Source organism: Dasypus novemcinctus, chromosome 13 (genome assembly GCF_030445035.2).
Source record: "Dasypus novemcinctus isolate mDasNov1 chromosome 13, mDasNov1.1.hap2, whole genome shotgun sequence".
NCBI lineage: Eukaryota > Metazoa > Chordata > Mammalia > Cingulata > Dasypodidae > Dasypus > Dasypus novemcinctus.
In genome coordinates, this window is record NC_080685.1 from 57,217,140 (window position 1) to 57,243,149 (window position 26,010).

Sequence of the window (26,010 nt, forward strand, 5' to 3'; positions counted from 1 at the left end):
TTAGATCATCTTTGAATGATTGGTAAAATTCACCTGTGAAGTTATCTGGTCCCATACTTTTTGTCTTTGAGAGGTTTTTGATGAGTGTTTTAATCTCTTCACTTGTGATTGGTTTATTGAGGTCTTCTATTTCTTCTTGGGTCAGTGTAGATGGTTTGTGTGTTTCTAGGAATTTGATGATCTTTCTACATTGTCTGGTTTTTTGGCATACAATTATGCATTGAATTCTCTTATGAACACTCTTATTTCTGTAAAGTCAGTGCTGATGTACCCCCTCTCATTTCTGATTTTATTTATTTGCATTCTCTCTTTTTTCCTTTGGAAATGTTGATTCTCTCTATTGTTTTTTGTTCTTAATTTCATTTATTTCATTATTTCTATTCTGATCTTCACCATTTTTTTCCTTCAGCTTGGTTTGGGATTAATTTGCTGTTCTTTTTCTAGTTCCTCAAGGTGTGCAGTTAGATCTTCAATATTAACTCTTTCTTCTTTTTTCACATGAGTGTTCAGGGCTATAAATTTCCCTCTCTGCACTGCCGTAGGGTTTTTGTTTTTTGTTGTTGTTGTTGTTTTTAGTATACCATTCATTCATGAACATATATAAACAATAAATGTATGTAATAAAAGTTGTGAGCTTAAAAAACAGACATTTATATCATCATACAGGGTTCCCATACATCACCCCACTACCAACACCTTATACTGTTGTGAAGCATTTGTTACAAATTATCAAAGTGCAGTGTCAAAATATATTAACTGTAGCCCACATCTTACATTTGGTCCATTTTTTCCCTAAAATACTGGATTATTAACACTAGAGTAAGTATTATATATTTCTTAGAACATTCTCATATTTGTTCTGTTAACTACAGTCTATCTTCCATTACAGTGTTCACTGTGTTATATAGTCCCATCCCATAAGATTGGGGTTTTTTTTTTAATAAATATATTTTTTACTTTTTTAAAAAGATATTTGGGTTACATAAAATGTTACATTAAAAAATCTAATGGATTCCCATATGCCCCACTCCCCACACCTCCCACTTTTCCACATATTAACAACTTCTTTCATTAGTGTGGTACATTCATTGCAATTGATGAACACGTTTTGGAGCATTGCCACTACACATGGATTATAGTTTACATTGTAGTTTACACTGATATATATGGCAAGCTATATAATGGCTAGGGAAGTGGACTTGGCCCAGTGGTTAGGGCATCCGTCTACCACATGGGAGGTCCACGGTTCAAACCCCAGGCCTCCTTGACCCGTTTGGAGCTGGCCCATGCTCAGTGCTGATGAGCGCAAGGAGTGCCCTGCCACGCAGGGTTGTCCCCCGCGTAAAGGAGCCCCGTGCGCAGGAGTGTGCCTGGTAAGGAGAGCCACTCAGCGTGAAAGAAAGTGCAGCCTGCCCAAGAATGGCGCCACCCACACGGAGAGCTGACACAACAAGATGATGCAATTTAAAAAAACACAGATTTCTGTGCAGCTGACAGCAACAAAAGCGGACAAAGAAGAAGACGCAGCAAATAGACACAGAGAACAGACAACCGGGGGTTGGGAGAATAAATCTTTTTTAAAAATGATATATAATGGCCTGTATCTGTTATTGCATTGTCATTCAGGACAATTCCAAGTCCTAAAAATGCCTCTATATTACACCTCTTTCTCCCTCTCCCTGCCTTCAGTACCTCCAGTGGTCTCTGTCTCCACCCCAATGATACAATTTCTTCCATTGCAAGAATCACAATAAGTCTATACTAGAATACTAATAAGTCCACTCTAGTCTATATTTTATTCCCTGATCCTAAGGATTCTGGGATGGTGATGCCCTCTCCACCTCTATTTGAGAGGGTGTTTCTATCCCATACAGCTGATGGAAAGTAGGTGTTGCAACTCCGTTGAAGCTCCAGGCCTAGCTGGCACATGGACAACCCAAAGATTCAAGTCTCTTGAATGTACACCTACCAACTCCAGCTCCACAGCTTACCCTTGGGCTTTTTATCTCTTTGTCCATTTCCCTCCAGATTGTTGCCCTGAACCTTCCTGCTCTGTGGGTTCCCAAAGCAGCTCATCAGACAGGATCTTGCCCCTTCTGAGACATTTTTTTGTGAGAGAGTTGGTGAATGCCTACATTAACTGACGCCATCTTGCTGGATCTCCCCATCCCATGGGTTTTTTTTTATCCTCCCCCCCTTGCAGCTTGCTTGCTGTCTGCTCTGTCCATTTGCTGTGCATTCTTCTGTGTCTGCTTGACTCCCATTGTTGCGTCCATCTTGCTGCTCCAGTTCTCCATGGGTGCAGGCGCGGGCTGTCGGCTCTCCACAGACATGGGCCGTTAGCTCTCTGTGGGAGCAGGCCATCAGCTCTCCACAGGAATGGGCCAGCTTGCCTTCACAAGAAGGCCCTGGGACACAAACCCAGGGCCTCAAATATGGTAGACGGGAGCCCAATCAATTGAGCCACGGCCATTTCCTCATCCCATAGGTTTTGATACGTTGTGTTCTCATTTTCATTCATCTCGAGATATTTGCTGAATTCTCTTGCAATTTCTTCTTTGACCCACTGATTATTTAAGAGTGTGTTGTTTAATCTCCATATATATATATATGAATTTTCCTTTTTTCAATCCATTATTAATTTACAGCTTCGTTCCATTATGATTAGAGAAAGTGTTTTATGTAATTTCTATCTTTTTAAATTTATTGAGGCTTGTCTTATGACCCAACATATGGTCTATCTTGGAAAAAGATCCATGAGCACTTGGAAAGAATGTATATCCTGCTGCTTTGTGGTATAATGTTCTATTGATGTCTGTTAGGTCTAGTTCATTTATCACATTATTCAAGCTGTTTCCTTATTTATCCTCTATCCAATACAAGAGTGATGTTTCAAAGTCTCCAACTACTATTGCAGAGACATCTATTTCTCCCTTCAGTTTTGCAGTGTGTGCCTCATGTATCTTGGGGCACTCAGGTTAGGTGCATAAATATTTAGTATAGTTATTTCTTCTTGGTGAATTGCCCCTTTTATTAATATATAATGACCTTTTTCATCCCTATAACAGTTTTTATTTGAAGTCTGTTTTGTCCAATATTGAGATTGCTACTCCAGCTCTTTTTTGGTTATTGTTTTCATGGAATATCTTTTTCCAACCTTTCACTTTTTTTTTCATCTGCCCCCTTGCAGATTTTTGCTTGCTGTCTGCTCTCTGTGTCCCATTCACTGCATGCTCTTCTACTTTTTTTTTTTTTTTTTTTTGCTTTTCTCCCTTTTTGTTGCTTCACCTTACTGAGTTGGCTCTCCACACACTTGCAGGCCAGGCAGCACTCTGTGGAGCCTGGGCCAGAGGCTCTCCGCAGCATGCGGGCGAGCCTGCCTTCACAAGGAGACCACAGGATGCAAACCCAGGGCCTCCCATATGGTAGATGAGAGCCCAGCTGCTTGAGCCACAGCCACTTCCCCAACCTTTCACTTTTAATCTGGTTGTGCCCTTATGTCTAAGGTGGGTCTCTTGTACACAACATATTTTGCTTATATTTTTTTTAATCCATTTTATCAGTTGGTCATTATTTCCTCAAATATTCTTTCTGTCCTTTTCCATTCTCCTCTCCTTTGACTAGGAAGTTCAAGCAATTAACATTCAATATTATTATTTTAAAGGCATTACGTAACTTCAACCAGTTTGTCCTTCGGCTCTCTGTTGTTACATCACTGTATAGTCTGTCTTCTTACTCTTTAGTTTACTCTTCCTAATAATCTTCATATCTACACTCTTCCCAAAATCTCTCACCTTGTTTTTTCCTTTCAGGCTGCAGTACTCCCTTTAGTATCTATTGTAATTCTTGCCTTTGGTAACATATTCTGTCAGGTTTTGTTTGTCTGTGAAGACTTTGACCTCAGCCTCATTTTTGAAGGACATTTTACTAGATACAGAATTCTTTGTTAGCAGTTTTTCTCTTTCAGTATCTTAAATACATCATACCACTTTCTTCTCACCTCTATGGTTTCTGATGAAAGTTGGCACTTAATCTTATTGATGCTTTGCTTTTAGAATCTTCTCTTTGTCTCTGTTTGTCATTCTGAATAGTAGATATCTCAGAGTAGATCCATTTGGATTTATTCTTTTTGGAGACTGTTGTCCTTCTTGGATATTGATATTTATATCTTTCATAAGGGGAAGTTTTCAGTCATTATTTCCTAAAATATTCTTTCTGTCCCATTTCCATTCTCTTCTCTTTCTGGGATACGATAACGCATATAGTTTTGCATTTTGTGTTGTCATTCAGTTTCCTGAGACTCTGTTCCATTTTTCCCATTCTCCTTCTCCTTCTCCTCTCCTGTCTTTTCCAGTTCAGATATTCAGTCTTCACAATCACTGATTCTGTCTTCACCAATTCAAATCTGCCTTTAGGCCTCTAATGTATTTTTGAGCATATCCATCATGTTTTTCATTTCCATATGTTCTATTACTTTTCTTTTCAGGATTTTCAAATTGTTCTTTATGCTCACCCAGTGTCTTCTTATTATCCTTTCTTTCTTTAGTCATACTTTCTTTAAATTCTTTGAATTGATTTAGGAGTGTTGTGTGATTATCGGTGATTGCCTGATATCCTGTATCTCTTCATGATATTTGTTGTGTTCCTTTAGCTGGGCCATCTCTTCCTGTATCCTAGTATGGCTTGTAATTTTTTGCTGTTGTCTAGCATTCTGAATCTAATGTGAAAGTACTCTGATGGCTGATTCTATCTTTTGCCTGTTGTTTTTTTTTCACAGATCTTTTTTGACATCTGGTTCAACTTATTCTAATTCTTTAAATTTGCTCAGCTTAAGTTATCAAAATCAGATAAGGAGGTTATTAACAGGGCACAGATTTCATCCCAGGTTTTAGGATACAGAGAGAACCAAACAGTTTTTGTCTATGCAGTTTCCAGACTACCAGCTGATGGCACTTGTCGGCACACCTTTCCATGGAGGTGTTTCAGCCTTGGCTTTCCTATCTGTGTTGAACCTCCAGAGCAGAGATTCAGCATGGGCTCTCCGGGCCGAAGTCACTGAGGAAAAGCCCCCCCAACTCCCCCTCCCTTTTCCCTTGAAACAGTTGACAGTGAGGAGGATGTTTGTTCCCCTTTTAGTCAGCTGCAGTGAACCAGGGGTTTTACCCCAGCTTAATATCTTGGGTGGGGGAGGGGAGCCCTTCCTGGCTGCCATGGGGGCTTGGTAGCTCATGTTTTTTGTTTCACATTCTTTGTCTGTCTGTTCCTCACCCTCCTGGGAGTTACGTGCACTGTCCTGTTCTGCTGACCACCAAAGCCAGTCCTTTGGACAGCTTTTGGCCCTTTCTCCATTGTTTTTGTTAAGACATTGAGCCCTCCCTGTTAGTCTGATGCCATTTTCCCACAATCTTCCTCACTGCTTTATTCTTAAGGAAAAATTTGCATGAAGAGGATTAATTCATGCTATGTTCTGATTCTGTCACTCAAATTCTGAGCAGGGAAAAACATATGACACCTTGTATATAAAATGACAGAACTTAATCTTTTAAATAAACATTATTTCATCTTCAAGAAATAAAGTAACAGACCAAAGGCAGTTTATCAAATTCTGGATGCATTACCCTAAAAAATTCTTCCCAGGCACATTTATCTCATTTAAATTTCATTCTAAAACTTTTTCTTAGGTATCTTATTTACTAATACTGTTTTCAGAGGACAAGTAGGACTAGATTATTTTGATAGCCTCTTTGGCTATACAATATTTCTTTCATGAAACAAATGAATTATTTATTTTCTCTTTAGCCAGGTTTTGTTTTGACTTTTGATTTGGAGACTAATAGCACATATTTTTATGTCAGGGATATGTAGGGTTCTTTAGTATTAGTCTGTCATTGGTACATGGAATGACAATCCCATTTTCAATAGTATGTCCATTCAGGAAACGTTTATTAATTATCCACTATGTGCTAGCACTAATTAAAATTTTTTATAGAACATAATTTTGCCTTCTAAAAATAAAGGCACATAGTGGAGGAACCCACTATGTAAAAAATAATTTCAGTAAATTAATAGGAATAGTAGCAGTGAATATATGAATGAGAAAGCTATGAAATCTGCCTTAAGGAGTCAAAGAAGACATAGAGAAGTGATAGCTGAACAATGGATTAGTTTGCATAGTCAGATATATATATGGTAGAAAGAGAAATAGCTCATAAGAAGTACAAAAGTCATTCAGTAAAAGTTTTTGAGAACCTAGTATATGCCTAGTATATGCTAGACATTGGGGATGCACCAACAAACAAAAGCAATGAATTTTCTCTGCTCTTTTTTTTTTTTCTCTGCTCTTACGTAGATTATATTTGGTGGAAAATGCAAAGGCATGGGAATGAGGTAAATAGCACAGAATGGCTGAGGTAAGGGCAGTCTGGGTCTCCTACCAGAAAAAGCAGGAGCCAGATCACTCCAGTAAGTTTGAACTAGATCCCCTAGGCCATTGCCTCCAGCCTTTGAACTACAAAGATACTTGCGTGCCATGAAGTTATTGCAAAGAGATATCAATCCCTTAGCAGGCATTGCCTCTGAGTTTAGATGAAATTTCTTTTATACCTATTTACAACTATGTTTAAATTTTATAGTTATTCTTAGCAATAAAATATAGATTCATTTAAACATATGAATTCATAATATCTTTTTTTGGCATTTTATTTCTTCTTAATCAAGTGGCACTAAAGCTACAACTACTTCTAAGTAAGTATCTGTCAAAGAGATCCTAATACTTAGAAAGCCTGGCATCTCTGTCAGTGTTGAAACTTAGAACTTTTAGAGTAGCAGACCAAAACTTCAGTAAATATTTAGCGAGCTACCTTCTAACTGCCAGGCACTGCTCCAGCCACTTTGATGACAAATATTAATATAAAACAAGGTCAATGCCCTCAAAGATCTTAGAGTCAAAGTGAGCTAGAGGCCAAGTGAAAATAACAAAGGCCTGAAGTAAATGTGGAGAAAAGGGAATGGGCTCAGGATGCATTAAGGAGGCAGTATTCAGCAACGAGAATTCGCTCATAGAAGGCAGACTACTAGCATAAAAGAAAAGGCTAGATTAATGGGAAGAAAGCTAGCATTTTGATCAGAGTATTGTCTTCTCATAGCAACAAGCCTAATCAGTCTTCAGAGAACAGGGATATTGATGATTTATGGCTCTCTGAAAATACCTTTTCTGCTTGATTTTCCTCTGCCTATTAATGTGTCAGCCTGTGAAATGATCTTAAATCAAACCATGTAAATATGTAGTGTAAATCATATTTTTAAAATCTATTTGGATCTGATTCCTTCACAATGACAAGTATGTCAGACAGGACTTGAAGGACAATCATTTGCTGTATTGATGAACCTTCAGCCCAACAGCTTCTCTTACTTTCAGATTTCAGCCTTTTTTCCTTCTCTCTCCTTTCTCTCTCTCTCTCTGTCTCTCTCTCTCTCTCACACACATACACACACACACGCACACACACATACTTCGTTTTTTTTTCTCACAAAGACAGAGCTATTTACTGTAGAAGCCCAGAGTTGCCCCCAAGTTCCGACCACCGGCTGGAATACTTATGAAGTGGACTTGTAATATCCTTAATGTTGCTGTTGGCAGTCAGTTACAGATTCCATTATTGTCGATCAATGCAGCCGCCATGCGAGGAGAGGGGAGGATGGAGCAGGAGAAGCAAGGAGGGAGGAGAGCTTCCTATTCACAGATTGATCAACCTGCCTTTGCTTGCAGGAAATCTTCGTAAAAGGGACTGTGATGCTGTTGAAATAGCTGAAGCAGGAAGGGGCTGGGGGGCTGCAGTTCTCCCGGATGATTGAAAGGAAATTTGAAAACCTTTCTTCTTAGAACAAAACAAAATGCTGAATTTGTTCTTTTGCCTTTGTTTATATTTGATGATGTGCTTTACTTAACTGATTAGCTATTGTGCTGTCTGGTTATCTAAGCTGCTTCCAGTTAGGAACCTGTTTCTTTTTCTTTCAGCATCTTTATTATTTATTTTCCTATGCTTTCTCCTCTCATGAAACAAATCATTATTCAAGTTTATCCTGGCTTTCTCTTTCAGGCTAAAGCTTAACACCAAGAGGCGGACAAATCTCTTCCCTTCTCTTCTATCACCCTCTTTTAACCCTCTCTATTTCTTACCCCCTCCCCCTGTTGTATTAGATTGATGTCACAGAGACAATTCAGAGTGGAGGGAGGATCACATTTTCTTTCATCATTACAGCCTAGCCAGCAATTTAAGTGTTGGACCCCCAAGAATTTAGTCGCTCTATCTTTCTTTCCCGGTTTCATCGTTCAGTAATTGTGCTCTGTATGGAAAAGTTTTCTGGCTGGAGAATGAGTCTCCTTTCCCCCGGTGATGTGGCCGAGTGGTTGGATAGTAGCACCGAAGAAGAGAAGAGCCTTCTGTCATTTCTGGGTACGGTAGGGCTCTGCTTGTTCTTTTAACCCTTTGTTGTCTGAACTTTTCTTACTTTGGGGAATAGGACCCCAAATTTTCTTAATCCACGTTTGTATTTTTTTAAAGGGGGGGTAGCGAAATTAAGAGAATATGTTCCAAGTTGTTTGCTTTTCAAGTTTTGTTTGTGTCAATAGTAATAGTGCCACCAACACTGGCTGAGAAATAAGAGACTGCTTGCTTCTTTGCTTTAACAAAGAGTGCTAGCTCTGTGCAAGGTTTACCATGTCATCTGGCCAGCTGTTCATGGTATTTCTACAACTTCTGGCCAAAATATATTATGGTTTTACTACAACTTTCAATACAGTGATGGTGAGGCTTGTTGTGTGAGAGTGGATATAGGCTTTATGTGTATGAAAAGCTAACATATGAATAAAAAAGTAGCTTTTATGCAAGGTGTGAAATATTTGTAATGCTCATGTAAAAGATTTCTGCTGAATATATAAAATAGGACAGTTGGAACCAGTCATTAACTTCCCATTTGTGGATGTTTTTTAGTATATTTCTAAGGAAAACACTTGATCATGGAGTATTTGATATACTAAAGAAATTCCTAGGAAAGTCATATTATAAATCCAATCTTATTTTAAATGTAAGAGGATCTTAATACTTACAAAAATTCTATTTCTGAATACTTTCATTAGATTAATAACCTTCAAATTTAGCTGTTTTACAAATTTGATCTATCTCATATTTGCCAAAATGTAAGTATCCCTTTATTATAAATGGGCAAAATTCAGCTGGTCTTCTAATTTATTCCTCATGAATATTCTCGAAACCTAAGAATAGTCTTCTGCCAATCCAAAAGATACTTCTCCTATTATTAGGAACATTTTCACTATATTTAGTATAAGTTTCTGCTTTGTTTTATTCCATTCAATTCTTTGTCAGTTTCAACATTCTATAAATGTTTTCCCTTTTTGTCATATAGTTTAGATGTAATAGTGATCCCAGTTGAATCTTTTCTGGTTCTATAAAGACTTAGGTAGATATATTTATATACTAGTCCTATTCTTAATTTGTTTATTGTAACTTCATTTATCTTGAGCATTTGGATGACTTTAAGAAATATGTATACCACACTCTTTAAGTCTGAAGTCTCTCTCATTCTCTTTGCTACCCATTCCCCTCCCCCTACACATGCAACCACACACATAGAGAAACATCAGTGAAGAAAAACAAACACAAATGTGCCTGAGTAAAATCAACCTCTTAGACCCTATTACACCGTGGGAAAAGAAGGCAGAGTCATTAAACATCTTTTTGCATGCTCTTTCATGATACTTTTGTGAATTCTAATCATCCAGCCTGAAAATTAATTTTTTTCTTTTTTTTTTTTCTTTCTTTCTTTTTTTGGCTATTTCCCCAGTATTCCTAAAAAGAATTTGGTAAAATAAATAGGATGAGCAAATAAAAAGTGCTATAGTTTGTCTTTATCCTCTGTCCCCTTTGCCTCCTGACCCTGCTCCATTTGTCCTTCTTTTTGTTTGGGGAATTGGTAAATTCCTGTTTATCCACAGATGGAAGTAATAAAGACAAAATATGTTAGACTGTGCTTAAAAGAAAAAGATGATTTCCTACAAATTATTATATTGACTTGTAGGTAGCCAAGTCCCAATTATCCACCTAATGGAAGGAAACTTTAGTGTAATAGATAAAACAGATAAGTCAAAGTCATGATTCTGCTCAAAGGCTGTAAGTTTAGTTGCTGAGGAAGCAGACAACTATGAATCTATCCCATGCTCTGCTGTGGCAGGGTTGAAGCCCACTCCTGATCATGGGTAGCAAATACTTCCATCTGTGGATAAAAAGAAATTTACTAAACTCCCCCAGAGGAATTAAGAGCAAAACTATCTCAGATATAGCTTAAGATAGATAACTTGAGGATTAAGCAAGACCCTTGTGGCCAGTCATTTGCTCATGTAGGTAACGTTAATGATAACAAGCTTTTCCCAATGAAGATATCAAGGGAAAAATAAGAAAACTGAATCTACTTTATGGTAAATCTTGGATGAATAGAACCATAAGAGATACTGCAGGGAACAGATGTGGCTCAAGTGGTTGAGTACCTGCTTTCCATAAAGGAGATCCTGGGTTCGGTTCCCACCCGGTACCTCCTAAGAACAGAACAAACAAGCAAACAAATGGGAGAAAAAGAAGAAAAAAAAAACCTCAGGGGAGCCAATGTGGTCAGTGGTTTAGCACCATCTTCCAACATATGAGGTCCAGGGTTCAATCCCCAGCCCCAGTACCTCAAAAAAAAAAAAGAGACACTGTGTCAAAGAAACTATCAAACTGCATTTTGCCTAAGGAATTTTAAGGCAGATTTCCGTCTAAGATGGGAGATGCAAGAAAAGTACCTTTTGTAAATTCAGCTATTCTATTTTCCTTCTGGACAATTACCCTCTAACTGATGTTCAGGCCTTCCTGTTAATTTAGTGCATTGTTGATTTGTTGAAGCTTCATAAAACTGTGTTTATTCTATCCTTCTATTACAAAGCCTTCCTTCATGACCCCCACATCACTGATTAGATAAAGTCAAAACTCCTTACTCAAAAAAACAACAACAACAACAAAAAAAACTCCTTACTCCAGAACTTATTCCAGCCCTTCCACCTGACATTTCAGTATTCTTTTTGAAAGCAATACAAAACAAAACAAGAACACTCACCATTCCAACCAAATTGGTTACCTTTCTATCTCTGGAACAAACGTTGCCTTTTCTTACCTTTGCATGTGTTGTTCCTTCTATCAGCAATTTTCCTTCATCCAAAGTCTGTTTTCCAAAATCCTACACCTGTTTCAAATTTGATCATATCCTAAGTTATTTGTAGTGTATTTACACAGTTTCTCAATATGATCTTCATTCACCACTCCAAACAGAAAAGATAGTTCTCTTTTCTATGATAGCATATTACATGAACAAATATTATAAGACATTGTACTAGTTACTGTGGTAATAAGATACAAAGAAGTTTAAGATAAAGCAGCTCATGAAAAGCATAGAGTTTGACTGGGGAGAAAAGATGAACTGTGTACTAGTTAAATGAGAAAGATTAAATGACAATTCAAGACAACAGTGGGGAAAATATAATAAGGCAATACCTAACTGTGAAATTATTTATGTAGGCAAAAATTGCTTTGGTAATTTGGAGAGGGACAGTATCACTTTTGGCTAGGAAATTTGAGATTGTTCTATTAAGCTAGGGTTTGATCTGCATCTTAAAGGATAAATAGATTATTTTGGAAGCGGTAGGGTTTTCTGATGAAAGGATTCTGGAAGAATATTAAATTATGTTCAGGTCCAGTGAGTAACCTGATTTGAAAGGAATGGAGAATTCATGTAGAGGAGTCATGAGAAATGATACTTGAAAGATATTTGGGGATTTGCTGTGTAGGACCTTTCATGCCAGGCTAGTGAATGACAATTCCATCCTGAAAGCAGTAGGAAGAATTAAGATTCTTGAACAAGAAAAAGTTATGCTTAAAGTAGTTATTTTTAAGAAGGCATATGTGAAAGTGGCAAGATAGGTGAAGAGACTGAAAATGGTTAAACCAGTTAGAAGTCTATTACAATAGTCCAGAGATGACTGGCACTTAACATTTACTTCTCTAAATTATAATTAATGGTTTCCGTATATATTATTAAAACTAGATATTGAATGCCTCCTCAATGCATGTTCAATCCTCTTTTTTTAAACTTTATTTTGTACATTTAATAATTGAAAATACAAGCAATTAAAAACTAAAAAGAAAACATAGTTAATAAAAACATACATTTCTCATTTAAAATTTTTTATGAATCATACACTATGTTACACAGTATATTTGGTTCATAGTAACTCAGTGTCCACATGCAGGTAAATATTTGCCCAGTTCAGATGAATAACTGAAATGCTGGGATGGCAAGATTACAAAAGATATATCAGTAGAATTGGTGACAAATTGGGGGAATCAGGAGCAAAATGAATCAAAGACAATTTTTGAACTTGGAAGGATGGTGATACTCTTAATAGAACTCTAGAAGTTAAGAAAAGGAGACTGATTTTGAGGAAAGATAGTGAGTTTTATTTAGACAAATTGAGTTTGAAGTTACTACTAGACATCCAGACAGAAATACAGATCTAGTGACTGGAAATAAAGTCCCTATTAGAGAGCCATTCATCTAGAGAAGAAAGATAGTTGAAGCTCTAAGCATCTACGAGTGATATCTACTATTGAGACCATGAAGAAGAAAACAGGGGACAGGGAGTGAACTTTGAAGAACACCAAAGTTGGAGGCATGGTGGAAGGAGTGGAGAGGAAGTGGAAATACAGAAGAAGGGAAGCCAAGATGGTATGGTGTCATGGAAGCTAAGATAGAAAAGGTCAACAATGTGGCCAATAATGTTAGTGGTTACAAAAGCTAAGGAGATGTCAGGGAAGACCACTGGATTTGACAAGTAGAAGACTGTTGAAGACATGGGAAAGTAACAGTAAAAGTTGGGGGGTGGGGAGTCAGATTTTATAGCATTGAGAAAGACCATAGGTGGTGAGACAGTGGAAATCACATGCCAAGCTTCTTCTTGCCTGGGAAAATCTGTGGCTACAAGAAAGGAAAAGTACTATCTTAGTTTGCCAAAGGGTTGCTGATGCAAAGTACCAGAAATGGATTGACCTTTATAATGAGGATTTTGCTGGGGGTAAAAGCTTACAGTTCTAAAGCCATGAAATGTCCAAATCAAGGCACCATCAGAGATGCTTTCTCACCAAGTCAGTTATTGGTGATCCTGATATCCTGCCACGCGGCAATCAGGCATATGTCAGGGCTCATCCCTTCAGACTCGGGCTGTTTTGTGGTCCCAACCCTGGCTCTCAGGGGCCTCTTTCCGTGCCTATATTCTCTGCTGATGCCACACTCCAGGACCTCTCTTAGCCTCTCTGGCTTCTCTGTCTTTCTGCAGCTATAGGCGAACCTAGACTTCTCTCTCTCACTCCTTTCTCTCACATGGTAGGATCAAAATTGCAGGTTCCTTTTTCTGTGTGTCTCCATTTATTCCATTTATATAAAACTCTAGTAAAGAGTGTGGAGACCCGAACGGAGTCATACCCCACTGATGTAGTCCAGTCAAAATGGCCCCATACCCACAGGAATTGATTAGTTCAAGAATATAATATTTTTCTTTTTGGAATTCATAAAAGAACCTCAGACTATCACAGGTACCCTTTTTTAAACTGGGGATACTTGTATATATTTTTAGGTAGAGGGGAAAGCAAAATATTGAACCTATAAGAAAAGCAAATAACGGAAAGAACAAAATCCTTCATGGGTTTGGACTTGAGGATAAGAGGAAGAGCACAGGATTTACCTTTTCGGGGGAGAAAAGAGAAAACTATAGAAAGTAAAGATGGATGCAGAGATTTAGCAATGGAAATTTAACAATGAAAGTAGGGAAGATGGGCCAGTAACAGCTCTCTATTAATGGAATTTATCACACCCACACTTGCATTGTAGTTATTTGTGTTCCCATTTCTGATGCTATTATGTACCTTCCTACTGCAGAGTAGGCATCTTCTCTTATTATTTTGACATTTTTCAGAATAAAACTGACAAAGTGCTTAATAATACATTTTTGAGTGGCCAAATGCTATCAGGATACCCAAAAGATTGAGATTCAGTGCCTTTTCAAAATTGTCCAAATTATTCTGTCAGCAATACCTTTTTCTTATTCCAGTATTATTTTCTATTCCCATATCTGCAAGTTCCATTTCAGGTACAATGGTAGCATTTATAGTTATGATTTGGTAGACTATGAATGGGTTTTCCAAATTCTCAAATATTCTCAAATAAATGGAAACTAAGAGAGTTTGTGAAAAAAGAATATATTTTGCTGGAAATTTTAAAAAGAGCCTTACAGCTGGAAAGAAAAAGACAGGAGAGAGAGACTTGGGGGAGAGTGTTGAAGGCAAGAAAAGCAGAAAACATAGCCAAAAAAGTAAAAAGACAAAAATAAGATGACATATGGAAACCAAAGAACAGGGGAAGCGGACTTGGCCCAATGGATAGGGCGTCCGCCTACCACATGGGAGGTCTTCAGTTCAGACCCCAGGCCTCTTTGACCCGTGTGGAGCTGGCCCATGTGCAGTGCTGATGAGCATAAGGAGTGCCGTGCCACGCAGGGGTGTCCCCCGCATAGGAGAGGCCCATGCGCAAGTAGTGCACCCCATAAGGAGAGCAACCCAGCATGAAAGAAAGTGCAGCCTGCCCAAGAGTGGCGCCGCACACACGGAGAGCTGACGCAGCAAGATGACGCAACAAAAAAGAGATGCAGTTTCCCAGTGCCACCTGATAATACAAGCAGGTGCAGAAGAACACACAGTGAACGGACACAGAGAGCAGACAATGGGGGGAGAGAGGATAGAAATAAATAAAAATAAATCTTTTAAAAAATTCTCCCAACAAAGAAAAGTCCAGGATCAGCAGATGGCTTCACAGGTGAATTCTACCAAGCATTTCAAGAAGAACTAACACAAATGCTGTTTTTTTTCCTTAAAGATTTATTTATTTATTTCATTTCTCTCCCTGTCCCCACCCCACCCCAGTTGTCTGTTCTCTGTGTCTATTTGCTGCGTGTTCTTCTTTGTCCGTTTTTGTTGTCAGTGGCACGGGAATCTGTGTTTCTTTTTGTTGCATCATCTTGTTGTGTCAGCTCTCCGTGTGTGCGGTGCCATTCCTGGGCAGGCTGCACTTTCTTTCGCACTGGGTGGCTCTCTTTACGGGACGCACTCCTTGCATGTGGGGCTCCCCTCTGCGGGGACACTCCTGCATGGCATGGCACTCCTTGCGAGCATCAGCACTGTGCGCGGGCCAGCTCTACATGGATCCAGGAGTCCTGGGGTTTGAATCACGGACCTCTCATATGGTAGACGGACACGCTAACCACTGGGCCAAGTCCGCTTCCCAATGCTGTTTAAATTCTTCTGAAAAATTTAAGAGGAGGGAAAATTACGCAACACATTTTAGGAAGCCAACATCACCCTAATACCAAGGCTAGATAAAACACAAGAAAAGAAGATTACAGACCATTCTCTCGAATGAACATAGATGCAAAAATTCTCAACAAAATACTTGAAAATTGAATCCAACAGCATATCAAAAGACTTATATACCACAACCAAGTGGGATTTATTCCTGATGTGCAAGGCTGGTTCAACATAAGAAAATCAATCAATGTAATATACTACATTAAAAAATAGAAGAAGAAAAAACAAATGATCATCTCAATCAATGCAGAAAAGGCATTTGACAAAATCTAGCATCCTTTCTTGATAAAAAACACTTTGAAAGATAAGAACAGAAGGAAAGTGCCTTGTCTGATAAAACGCATATATGAAAAACTCACAGCCAACATCGTACTCAATGGGGGAAAATTGAAAGCTTTCCCTCTAAGATCAGGAACAAGACAAGTGCCTACTGTCACCATTGTTATTCAGCATTGTGGGAGAAGTTCTAGCTAGAGCAATCAGACGAGAATAAATAAATAAAAGGCATTCAGATAAGAAGAGGGGAAGTAAAACTCTCACTATTCATGGATGACATGATCCTACATTTAGAAAATTCTGAAATTCTTTGGCAAATCTACTTGAACTAATAAACAAGTTCAGCAAGGTGGCAGGATGCAAATCAACACACAAAAATCAATAATGTTTCTGTACACTAGTTGCAACAATATATGAGGAGGAAATCAGGGAAAAATTCAATTTACAATAATAAGAAAAAGATTCAAATACCTAGAAATCAATTTAACTAAAGAAGTCCAGGACCTACATTCAGAAAACTACAAAACAATGCTAAAAGAAATTAATGCAGACCTAAACAAATGGAAAAACATCCCATGTTCATGGATTTAAAGACTAAATATTGTGAAGATGTCAGTCCTACCCAAACTAATTTATAGATTCAGTGTAATACCAATCAAAATTCCAATAGCCTACTTCACAGAAACAGAAAAGGTAATTGCAAACTTTGTTTGGAAGGGAAAGTACACTGAAATAGCCAAAAGCATTCTAAAAAAGAATGAGCAGTGTTTTAGGAATTTCACTGCCTAACCTTGAAACATGTTACAAAGCTACAGTGGTCAAAATAGCATAGTATTGGCATAAAGACTGGCACATCAATCATTGGAATAGAAGTGAGAGTCCAGAAATGAACCCTCACCTTTACAGCCAACTGGTTTTCTACAAACCTACCAAGTCTGTGTTGATGAGATAAAACAGTCCCTATGGTGCTGGGAGAACTAGATATCCATAATCAAAAGAATGAAAGAGGACCTGTTTCTCACTCCCTATAAGAGGATCAACTCAAAATGGATCAAAGACCTAATAATTAGAGCCAGGACCATAAAACTACTAGAAAAAAATGTAGGGAAACATCTTCAAGCTCTTCTGGTAAGTGGTGGTTTCTTGGACCTTTTACTCAAAGTATGAACAACAAAAGATAAAATAGATAAATGTGACCTCCTCAAAATTAAACACTTTTGCAACTCATAGGACTTTGTCAAAAGGGTGAAAAGGCAGTTGACCCAATGGGAGAAAATATTTGGAAATCACATATCTGACAATCATTTAATATCCATGATAATGATACATAAAGAGATCATACAGTTCAACAATAAAAAGACAAATGACCTGATTTTAAAATGTGTAAAAGGCTTGAGTATACATTCGTCCAAAGAAGAAATATAAATGGTAAAAAATATATGGAAAAATGTTCAACATCACTAGCCATTAGGGAAATGCAAATCAAAACTACAATGAGATACCATTTCACACCTATCAGAATGGCCACTATTAAAAAGACAGAGCACTACAAATGTTGGAGAGGATATGGAGAGATAGGTTCACTTATTCACTGTTGGTAGGAACGTAGAGTGGTACAGCCACTGTGAAGGACTGTTTGGCAGTTCCTAAAGAAGGTGGATATATATATTCCATGTGACCCGGCAATAAACACTACTGGGTATATACCCAAAATAACTGACAGCAGTGACACAGACATCTGTGCATCAATGTGCATAGTATCTTTAGTCATGATTGCCAAAAAATGGAAAGAACCCAGGCGTCTATTAACTAATGAATGGCTAAACAAGCTGTGATATATACATATGATGGAATATTATACAGCTGTAAGAAGAAATGAAGCTGAGAAACTTGTGACAACATGGATGAACCTGGATATTATGTTTAGTGAAGCAAGCCAGACACGAAAGGACAAATATGGTATGATTGCACTATTATGAACTAAATGTATTGTGTAATCTCATGTAGTTAATAACTTGAATATGGCTTGCCAGAAAATAGAATGAGGGTAAAGAATGGAAAGATGAGGGTTAACTTGTGCAGAATTGGTAAGTAGCCTGTCTTTGGAAATGAGTAGAAAAGATGAACACAACATAATGTTTGTAACTAGCAGTATACTTATGTGAGTATAAAAGTGAATTGAGGGAAGTGGATGTGGCTCAACTGATAGAGCGTCCACCTACCATATAGAAGGCCCAGGGTTTGGTACCAGGACCTGTGTGGTGAGCTGGCCCATGTGCAGTGCTGCCACGCGCAAGGAGTGCCATGCCATGCAGGGGTGCCCCCCACATAGGGGTGCCCCCATGCAAGGAGTGTGCCCCACGCAAAAAATGCGCAGCCCGCCCAGGAGTGGTGCCACACACATGGAGAGCTGATGCAGCAAGATGACATAACAAAAAGAGACACAGATTCCTAGTGCCGCCTGGCAAGAATGCAAGCAGGCACAGACGAACACACAGCGAATGGACACAGAGGCGATAACTGGGGTGGGGGTGAAGGGGAGAAATAAATAAAAATAAATCTTTAAAAAAAAAGCTAATTGAAGAGAAAGTCTAAGGTCATGTGTATTACTAAAAGGAATGCTAAAAAATGTAATATGGGACTGGATAGCATAGTAAAACCTTATGTGAAATATGAATATTAGTATTATTGCATATATGACTTCTTTGAAACCAAACAATTTTATGTTAATGTTACCAGACGTTAATATCAGACAAAAAAACACAAGCATTATGCTAAGTAAAAAACAGACACAAAGAACTACATATTGTATGGTTCCATTTATATAAAATGTAAATATAAATCAATTTATAAAAATGGAATTCAATTAGTGGTATGTAGGGCTGGGAATGATAAAGATTGAAAGGTGAAGGCTAAAGGGTGTGTAGTTTTTCTTTTTGGAGTAATGATATTGATCTAAAAATTTTTGTGGTAATGAATGCACAACATCATAATTATACTAAAAGCCACTGATTATACACTTTGGAAAGATTGTATGGTATGTGTATATATCTCTATAAAACTGCTTTAAAATAAGTAAATAAATAAATATGCAAGAATAGCCAGAAATAGCAACTCTGTACAGCAGAGGAAGCATAGAGAGATTAAGAGATGATGAATCATTTGTTTGCCTGTTTCTTGTTTTTTATTATGATTATTATTGAAATAATGAAAATACTCTAATAATAATTTAAGTAATGAATACTCAACTACGTGATTATACATAGTACCATTGATTGTACACTTTGCATGGATTCTATGCTTTATTAATATGTATCAATAAAATTGATTTGTTTAAAAATGTATTGCTGCTAATTATTATCTTTTATGCCTCTTTAGTATTTACCATAAACAAGGAAGAATGAGTGCAAATGGTTTAAGAAAATATGAAAAAAAAATTTTTAATTAAAAAAAAAGAAAACATTATGGGAGAAATACTTAAAATTGAGAGAATTGTTAAAAATTCTTTTGCTTGAAATTTTATACAAGTTCACCATTATTTCATTCTTCCACAACACTAGTATTAGGTAGTTTGGTACCCCAAACTAGAGAACGTTTTTAACCAATGATATGGACCAATGTAAATGTGTTAATTGGAAATCAAAGAAAGGAATGTAAATAATTAGGCCTGGGTTATGGAAGTAGATGAATTGAAATTGATATTGAAAATCACCTAAGATTTGGCATACAGGTAAAAAGCATTACCAAAGACAGAGGTGGGGGAAAAGGGGTAATAAATATGGCCAGTTTGAGATCAGAAATCATCTAAGTTTTTGGGTGAGTGTTAGAAGAAAAGAGTAGATATTTAAGGTCAGGGTAGGTGATTTTTTTTCCCAATGCCAAACTCTCTTAAGATCTCTAGGAAGATAATTGCATCAAGAAAGCAGTGTTTTAGGGAGATTAATCTGGGCATGGTGAGCACAATAGCTTTGAGCAGAGAGAGACAGGAGTCAGTGAAATCAATTAAGAAGAAATTCTGATTGGTTCTACTGGAGAAGATAAAAAGCAGTGGATTAGGATGATAAGTGGTAGTAGAAATAAAGAGGACAGAGTAAAGCCAACAGACATTTTAAAGAGAGATTCAGCATCGTTTGGTGACCACTGAGGTACAAAACAGCATCATAGACGACTCCTCAAACACTTCACTAAGTGTTTGATGTCAAGTAGAAACATTTTTGTTTTCACATAGTGCCATGTGCTTATTTGGTCCTCAGCAAATGATTGTATTTTTCATCTTTATATCAGAGTTCTAAATTTTTGTATATGTTCTCTTTTCAGTAGCTTCAGTTAATGTATGTTTTAGAATAAAACCCAAGCTGGTCATAAAAAACCCTAATATAATCAAGAACCAAGCTTTTTTAATGCCCACTGAATAATGAAATCATGTTATGAATAAATAAGAGATTGTACCCACAATTACATATAAAACATTAATAATGAGAACATATTCAATTATAGAAAAAGTTTTGATACAGGTCTTAAATCAGCTCTGTAGATTCAAAGAGAGATCGTCTTCCAAAGTTGATGACAAAATAAAAGTCATCAGAATTAACCCTATAATTAACTAAATTGCAATGCTCAAAACAATCAGTTTATGCTAAGCAATGCTTTCTTAGGTATTTAGAGATTGTTCTTTGCAAAACCTAAGATCTTTATGTTTTTTAATCTATGTTTTTCTCTAAAATTTGTCTAAGTAGTTATCTCCTCACTTAAGTGTGCTGAAGACTACTTCAGTGATCTTTAGTAGCTCTCTTTAGCAGTATTGAGGGAGGGGTTATGTTTTTGGAAGGCTTTTGTCACTTAAGAAATCAATAGTGGATATTCTTTGTACCTTTTGTCCTGTTTTGTTGTTTTTTTCACTATTACACTTTTGTTATTAAGCAAGTAACGTTTTCAGCTCTTTATCCCATTGCCTCATCTCTGTGTAATTTCCTGGCTAGAATATACCTATCAGCTTCATTGTCCCAGAATTGAGAATTTTCTTTGATGGGCTTTGTTTGCGATAAATCAAAGAGTATGATTTACTTCTCTTTAAAATAGGAAGATTCATGTGCATATTGTTAAAGTTCTTTGAGTTATTTTTAGGGAGACGTGAGAGAACTGGAATCCCCTTGATTATTTATCTTAACTTTTTCTCCATTATAGCCCATGATACAAAATGCAAGAGCAGTATAGCTTGTGTGGTGATTAAAAGCACAGGCTTTTAAGCAGTGGTCTAGACTGCGTTCTAACCAGCTGCCTTTAACCAGCTGTGCAAATGTGGGCAGAACAATAGAACATTTCCTTGTCTCCTGATCTGTAAAATGGGGGTGATAATTCCTGCTCCAAAGAATTGTGAAAATTTAAAAAATAACTTACATAAAATGCTTCGCATGTACCAAGGCATAATAAATGGAAGTTTGGTACTATAGTTATTTTTTATCATTATTTATTAAGATCCCTGTTTGTTATCACTAAAAACCAGAGATGTGCTTTGTATATGAACCTTCAGATACCATATCAATATCCCTGAGCTATTTTCTTAGCCTTTCGGTTGAGAGTGCTATTTACCCTCAAAATATTCTTTCCCATCTCATCCAGCATCATCATATGAAGTTCTTTGTTGAAGAAATGGAATACTTATCGATGTTTGAATTCCTTGGAGAGGGAGAAATCTGTTCTCCTATTAACAAAAAGAAATATTTAGAAAACAATTAAAATTATAACAAAGAATAAATTTGTTGAAGCTAAGGGTAGCTGAGGAAGACAGAATGGCTTTACTTTCTGAAAATTCTCCACATTTCTGTACTTTGCACTAATTTGTACCAATTGAAGGAAATGTCAAGGGCAGGCAAACTTGAAAGGATTTGAGTGAAGTACTGCAGGCTAAGTAATACAAATTGGGTGAAATTAAAGTGGCTCTGGAGATTTGTATTTCAAAGCAGTTGAATGGTGGTGACTGTCAGTGCATAGGCTTTAAAGCAGTAAAAGTGGGAATACAGCAGAAAATATCCTACTGAAAATGGTGGATGAAGTCTATAGAACACCCAGGTGCTATGGTGTTGGCAGCTATATAAATGTAGTATGTAATTTCCTTTTTTTTTCCTCTTGTCACTTTTCCTTTATAACTTGATCTCTACCTCCATCTTGAAGCTCCCATTACCTTTAGGAGTCCCCCAACAAAAAATATGAAACTTCGTTTTCATAAAAGCCATTTCTGCCTATTTTATCACTTATTAAACCTTTCTACTGAAAGATACCAACCGTTTTCCATTTACTATTCCTTCCTTCCTATTTGGCTTCTTAAATGTCTTGCATGCTTCATATGAGAGAATAATCTTCCTAATTTAGAATCCACAGCAAAAGTTATTTATTTATCCCATTCACTAATAACTTGAGGCACCAATATATCTCATCCTATTTGATGTTGTCATCATTTACACAATATAAGTGTAAAGAGGATGAAAGTGAAATGGACAGCAGCACTCTACACACTGAAATTTCAGTAACTTGAATGATTACTCAAAGACAGTTTGGTATAAATTGCATTTTTTATCATGCTTTGTTGAAATGTTATTGATTTTTAAAAAGGTTTCTTGAAGTGAACTGAAGAATTCCCCTTTTGAGAATAACGTTAGAACACTTGTTTCCTAAATATACTATCAAAAATATTAAAGGGGCCTTTGAGTAATTATAATTGACAGAGCTTTCACATTCATTCATGTTTTTTAATTCAATACACAAAATTACTAGGTATTGACTTGGGTTGTTATTAATGTGAAGTGTTCAAACATACTATATGTGCCAAAGCAACTGTATCTGTGAACATGTAATGTTATTTTGGTCTCATAACTTGAAAAGTTTGCTATGCGAAAGATAGTTTAACTTCTTAGATCATTGTCCATCAAATTAAAACTTTATAAATATCTTTATTTTTTTCAACATTCTTGCTGAATTTTCTGAATTTATTTTTACATTGATAAGGTTATTCTTTATTTTTTTTTTTATTTTGCCCTACCCTCATCAAAAGGAGTAATAATCATTACTACTTCAGGAACTGCTGCACAGATTAAGTAAGATAGATACTACGCCCAGTGCTTGTACACAGAAAACACCTAATATTAGTTAAAGCTGCCATATAAATATTTCCTCTCAAATTATTCATGAAAGCAGTGGTTAAATAACTCTTTTTTTAAAAAGATTTATTTATTTATTTGTTTGTTTATTTATTTATTTCTTCTCCCTCCCTCCATTGTCTGCTCTCTGTGTCCATTCGCTGTGTGTTCTTCTGTGTCTGCTTGTATTTTCATTAGGCACCTCCAGGAACCTATCCTGGGACCTTCCCGAGTGGGAGAGAGGTGATTGTTCTCTTGTACCACCTCAGCTCCCTGATCTAGTGCATCTTTTATTGTCTTTCCTCTGTCTCTTTTTGTTACATCGAATTGGTGTGCCAGCTCTCCGCGTGGGCCAGAACTCCTACATGGGGCAGCACTCCTGTGCAGGGCAGCACCCTGCATGGGCCAGCTTACCACACAAGCCAGCTTGCCTTCACCAGGAGGCCCTGGGTATTGAACCCTAGACCTCCCATATGGTAGACAGGAGCCCAATTGCTCGAGCCACATCCACTTCCCTTAAATAATAATTCTTTTTTTTTTTAAAGATTTATTTTTTATTTATTTATTTAATTCCCCTCCCCTCCCCCGGTTGTCTGTTTTCTGTGTCTTTTTGCTGCGTCTTGTTTCTTTGTCCGCTTCTGTTGTCATCAGCTGCACGGGAAGTGTGGGCGGCGCCATTCCTCGGCAGGCTGCACTTTCCTTCGTGCTGGGCGGCTCTCCCTACGGGTACACTCCTTGCGTGTGGGGCTCCCCCACGCGGGGGACACCCCTGTGTGTCACGGCACTCCTTGCGCACATCAGCACTGCACATGGGCCAGCCCCACACGGGTCAAGGAGGCCTGGGGCTTGAACCGCGGGCCTCCCATGTGGTAGACGGACGCCCTAACCACTGGGCCAAAGTCCGTTTCCCAAATAACTCTTCTTGTCCATCTTTTTCTTTAAAAAAAAAAAAAAGGTATTTTTAAATCATTTGTTCTACCTGCTTTTTAAACTATGGAAACTAATTTTCAAAGTGGTAGACATTATCAGAATTCATGACACTTTTAGCTATGCTATTTTTATTAAGTATAACTTTTTTGAAAAAGCCTGTATATGTGCATGTATGAATTTTGGGTAAATGTGATTGAACTACAGGTAAATGGAGTTAATGCTTATAGATAGCCTTTGGTTATAATGACATGTAACCAATACCATTCTTATTTAAGATATATTCAGAGACTTTTGGAACTTCAGTTAATAAGATAGATATTTCCCCTTACTCTCTTTTTAAATATAATAATATTCTGAATTTATTCTCAGTTGTATTCATTATTCAAAATCCTGAAAATAAAACAATAAAATCCCAGTAAATGTATCTCCATAGGTTTTCTACATAATTTGTACCTGTTGATGAAGCATGTTTGACCAGGTGTTTTTTATTTCAGAGTAAAAACCAAAGTCCTTATGGTGGCCTACATGACCAATATGATCTGTGTATCCCTCCCCAACCACTTGTCCCCACTCACTGGCCTCCAGTCCTACTGGCCTCCTTGCTGCACTCTACCTTAGAATTTTTGTACTGACTTCCTCTGCCTACAGTGTTCTTCCTTGATAAATCTGCAAGGTTGACTCCCTCACCTTCTTAAGCATTGGCTCAGACCTCACTTTCTCAATGCAATTGCCTTTTAAAAATGACTATACTTATTCATCTCCCTTACACTGTCCTATTTTTTCCCTAGCACACCTGCCCTGAAACAGTCATTACCTTCTAACATACAATATTCTTTATTGTTTGTCTCCCCAACTAGAATGTCAGTTCACAAAAGCAGAACTTATTTCCCAATTTGTTCATTCAGTTCTCCTGCATAGCACTTAGAAAAGATACTCAGTGAATACTAGTTGAATTGCTGAATAAATTCTTATATAATGTAAGTACACACACGTGCCCACATAAATATAATTTCTCATTTTAGCTCATTAAAAAATTATTTTATAAGTAGTCATTTAACTTCAATAGAATTTAAGAAATATTTGCTAAACCACTACAATTAAGTGCCTAATCTTGGGTAGGCCTGGAGAGGGGTAGAGGTAAGTTGGAAGGGGGAGAGATGTGTTTGTTGGTCATAGTGGATACAAAATACACTTTAACAATAACTGCCCTGCCCTCATATGGCCAACTAGTCTCAAGGCTAGCTAATAGTCTCTTTAGGAGAGATGTAGCATAAAAATTTAAATACCAGAAATTAATATGTCCAAGTGCTAAAAGGAACAGTAAATCATTGATATACATCAGAAAGAGCCATGACACTGGTGAGGTAGAGTTTTTGGATTGCCTAAAGTATTCATAGTTGGGTGAATAAAATTATTCGAGTCATCAAAGTTATCTGTGGAAGATTATGTTAAAAGCAGAACTTGATTCTTTTATATTTTGTGGTACTATTTTTTTTTCTAGATTCTTTTAATATTTATTTAACAGATATGTTTTAAACCATTTATCCCATGCCAGGTTCTGTTTTAAGGAGAGCAGATATAGCAGATGGTAATATGTAATGTTTTTTAAAAGTTTTACTATATTTTTTAGAAATAAATAAGTATAATAGTAATACATTTTTAAGGGAAGTGGATTTGGCCCAACAGATAGGATGTCCACCTACCAAATGGGAGGTGCAAGGTTCAAACCCAGGACCTCCTGACCTGCGTGACGAACTGGCCTACGTGCAGTGCTGATGCGCGCAAGGAATGCCGTGCCATGCAGGGGCGTCCCCCATGTAGGGGAACCCCATGCACAAGGAGTGTGCCCGGTAAAGAAAGCTGCCCAGCATGAAAAAAGTGTAGCCTGCCCAAGAATGGCGCAGCACACACGGAGGCCTGACACAGAAAGATGACACAACAAAACGAGACACAGATTCTGGGTGCTGCTGACAAGAATACAAGTGGACACGGAAGAACACACAGCAAATGGACACAGAGAGCAGACAACTGGGGGGGGCAGGGAAGGGGAGAGAAATTTTAAAAAAAATAGTAATACATTTTTATTGTAAAAAAATTTTTTTAATGATGAAGCAAAATCATAATCCACTATCAAAAAAAAACTGCTCTTTAAA

At 37.3% G+C, this 26,010-nt stretch overlaps 1 protein-coding gene across 11 annotated transcripts in view; it reads left to right on the forward strand.

Annotated features, from left to right (window-relative positions):
* The window catches only part of RASAL2 (RAS protein activator like 2), a 459,173-nt gene that overhangs the window by 310,374 nt on the left and 122,789 nt on the right, over positions 1 to 26,010 (forward strand). Inside the window, exon 1 of one of the 11 annotated variants that reach the window (XM_058274791.1) lies at positions 7,503 to 8,456. The exons of 8 other annotated variants lie outside the window; for them this stretch is intronic. The gene's annotated coding sequence lies outside the window, so the exon portion shown is untranslated. Of the gene's footprint in view, positions 1 to 7,502; positions 8,457 to 26,010 lie in introns of those variants that run through there. 2 more of the 11 variants (XM_071207584.1, XM_058274787.2) reach the window with 2 other exon arrangements.